The following is a 3614-nucleotide window of genomic DNA, read 5'->3' on the forward strand; positions in this document are numbered from 1 at the left end:
TTTCTGCCATAGTTCTGGAGTGATACTGCAGCTAGATGATCACACCTCATATTTTGTACACTTCGGGTAGGATGATAGAGGAGCAGCAGACCATACTGGCAGTTTCTTCGTACCTGAGAAGTGAGGTCCTTCATCTCCAGCTCAGAAAGAATAAACTCTATTTATAGAGGTTTCTTTACAGTCAATAAACAGAAAAATAGTCAAGAGGACCCATGAAGGTTCATCCCACCTCCTGTCCTGTCTCCTACAGTGATGGATGATTAGGACAGAAGGGCTCACGGATGTCCCACAGCCTGGCTGCGCCATGTCATTCCCCAAACACGCAGCTCTGATCAGGAAAAATACACGCATCGGTTGCTCCAGGCTGAGTTTGACTTCTATGTTTAGACATCAGCTCACACACTGGACAAGTGGGCCTACTGGGACAAAATGCACCAGCCCCTCCACTTACACACACGGGTCTCCTCCAGCGTGAGCGCAGGGCTCTGCCCTGTGCTGACACTGTAGAGGGAGCAGAGTCAGTTCAGCAGCTCTCTGTCACGTCACATTATATGTTCTGAAGAGCACACGATGCTTTGGGCACAGCAAAACGCCTGAAGGACTCAAAATGATAATCAATAGGAGCAGAGCTACAAGCTGGAGGTGGGCGCTGCTTCGCAAGGACTTGAAAGGAAGGTCAAAGAGTTTAAACATGACACTATAGCAGGTTTCTCATTTGGCTTCTTCTAAATACATCATATTCTGAAGCCAAGACTTTCAAAACAATCACTAAAAGCTAGGGTCATAAATCCCTGGCCGTAAAGCAGTGACCCGAGTTTCACCGAGTTGCGCAGAAGGCCTGGTCTTCTGCTGCTCAAGTCGATAAAAACAACTGTGTGGTCCCCAGCGGGTGCAGAGCCAGGCTGAAATGCATTCTGGAAAACAATCCTTCCCCTCCTTTTTTGGAGAATTTCACTTCAAATAAGAAAATAGCCCTGAAAAAGTATTACTTCCACTTGAAATGCTGCTGCCTGAAACTGCTAACAATGGTGACCTTTTTGATTTCCCTTGCTTCAGTGTGAAATATTAACAATCTCCTCAAATTTGACAGAAACCAAAAATTTCAAGGGCATAAAATTGCCTGAAATGAAATAGCAAAATTACCTGTGGAAATGCATGTAAGAAATACTTTCACACCTCCCCACTTCTTATTTGTCAGTACTTTAACCGCCACACAAATCACTTCTGACCCATGCAGGTAGAGCCACAATTAGTTTAATTACACAGCTCAGGCTGTTGTTCAGTCAATTAGACTTTTCCTTCCATCCACACCATTTTAATGACAGCCAAGTAGCCCCAAGGCTCTTGCGTCTTGTTTAGAGCCGTGACCAGCTGATCAGGGCACAGCAGACTCTCAACCGATTTTCTGCTCACTGCAGCAGCAGCATATGCTTGAGATTCCCGCATCCATGAAAGCTGGAGGGTCTGGGGAAGAGCCCCCCGTGGCAGCCTGAGGATGCTGGCAAGGCGCTGGCCCCACATGGAGCCGGCTCAGGGCTGGAACATCGCTGTCCTGCCCAGCTGGGTCTGACGGACAGGGTTTATGTTTCACAACCCTCTCCACACGCTGCCCAAGAGGCAGCTGCTGTGGCCACCCAACCTTTCATCTCCCTTCCCCTGAAGAGAAGTGACTGCTCAGTTACAGGAGAAATCAGCGTGCACAGAGGATGCGAGAAGAAAATAAATCAGCTTTGCTGGGTGATGGAGTTGCCGGGTGGCCTCCACCTCCACCCCCACTTTTCCACCCTCCTGCATGAGATTTGGGTTGTTGATGTCCGGGTCTGACCTGCAGCTGTTGCCCAACCTCCCTTCTCTGGCAGCAGACCCAGGCGACCCGCGTTGCTCCCGATAACGTGGGAGGTGAGGTTGGCACCACACCACAACCCTATCCAGGTAGGCAGAGCGGATAAGGGGGACATGAGTGCATTTTGTAAACCATTAAATGAACATGATATCCACATGAGGCCAGAATACACCTTGTAGCCCCCAGCCGTGATCCTGGGAGGGCTGTGGCAGCCCCTCACAGCCCTGAAAAAAATAAGTGAAGAACCCCTGAGCTCCTGGCACTGGCTGCAGCCTACTGCATGGTCGCTTTGCCAAGCGGCACCTTTATTTTTGCATTACGCACACAGGAGGAATTGGGTCAGCTATTGCAATACTCTCCCTGGCTCAGGCTGCCTGCTTGAATCTCCTCTGGCTCCTCATTCCACGGGGGGAAGTGAGGTCAGATCCTGCTCCTGGCCACAGACGGTGCTTCACCCGTTGCCTCGGTAGCTGGGGCTGCATTGTGTTGCCTCTAAAGAAAGCGGAGGTTTTGTAGCCGCAACACAAACAATACAGCCTCTGAGCCATTTTAGCACTCTCGTTTAAATCTCAGGAGCAGAGACCCAGCAGGGCTCTTCCTCGGTGCCCACAGACTGTCCAGATCCAGCCGAAGCGACTGCAGCAACCTGAGGACCGAGGCCAGCCCACGTCCCGCTCCCCTCATGGCGGCCTCCGAGCAGACTGCCGGCAGCTCCCTGAGCCCTCACCAGCTTCGAGGTCGGGAAAGACAGACAGCGGGCTTAAAGGCATCCCTGTCTCCATCCTCCTCAGTGAAACTACCACATTAAAAAGATAAAAAGCCTATTTCTGCCCATTTTAAATGTGCTGAATAAATTAAGAAGCGTTTTCCTTTTCTTACATAGTGCAAAGTGGCAGGCTAGGGTGCCAGTTTCACGACACTGGTAGTTTATACAGTTTTGCTACATTATTCTTTTGCCCTACCTGAAGCAACGCAGACATTTTTAGCCCAGCTTTCTTTTACGAAGACCTATCTGTTGGTTCCCAACCCCAGTTACTTTTTGAGCTCACCAGCGAGTTTCACCCATACTTGAAAACAGAGCACAGCCCTCAAAGACATCAAGCTCGTCAAGAAGGAGGGAACAGAGAGAGGGAAGAGACAGGCTGGTGCTCGTCCCAAGGAAGGGCGGTGGGGTGACCCCGGGAGCGCCCCATCACACGGCAGCCGGCCAGCGTGCACGGGCCCAGGGAGGAGGGAGGCAGCTCCTGGGAGGGCAGCCGGGAGAGGTGGGAGACAGGCAGGAGCACCGAGGATGGGGTGATGTGGGGGACTAGAGAGACAGTAAGCACTGCCATAAGGGACCTGTCATGAGAGGTGGAGGGACAAAGGACATTATGAAGAGAAAAGCAGATATCATTAGTTCTGCTGAGCAAAAATAATCTCAACTCACTATTCCTCCTCTAGGACAGAAGCTGCTGTTTTGCACATATTTCTCTGCTTTTTTTGTACGCACAACCCAGGGATAACATTCATTGGCCTCCTCTGCCTACTTTGTTCCTTGCTAAGGGACAATACCACTCCAGGGAGGATAACGGAAAAAACCTTCCAGTGACTTCAGCAAGAGTATCGCTGGGGCAGAAGTGCCTAAAAATGAATACAGAGGGCAATTTCAGCTGGAATTTCTCACTTGCCTTATACCTCCTGTTCCCTTTCATTACAGCCCAGCATGGTGTCTAGGCACTGCCACCCCAGCACAGGCGGGCATCCCTGCTGGCCCCTTCACTTTTTCCCC

The sequence above is a fragment of the Cariama cristata genome, unplaced genomic scaffold, assembly GCF_000690535.1.
Source record: "Cariama cristata isolate BGI_N322 unplaced genomic scaffold, ASM69053v1 scaffold21472, whole genome shotgun sequence".
Classification (NCBI taxonomy): Eukaryota; Metazoa; Chordata; class Aves; order Cariamiformes; family Cariamidae; genus Cariama; species Cariama cristata.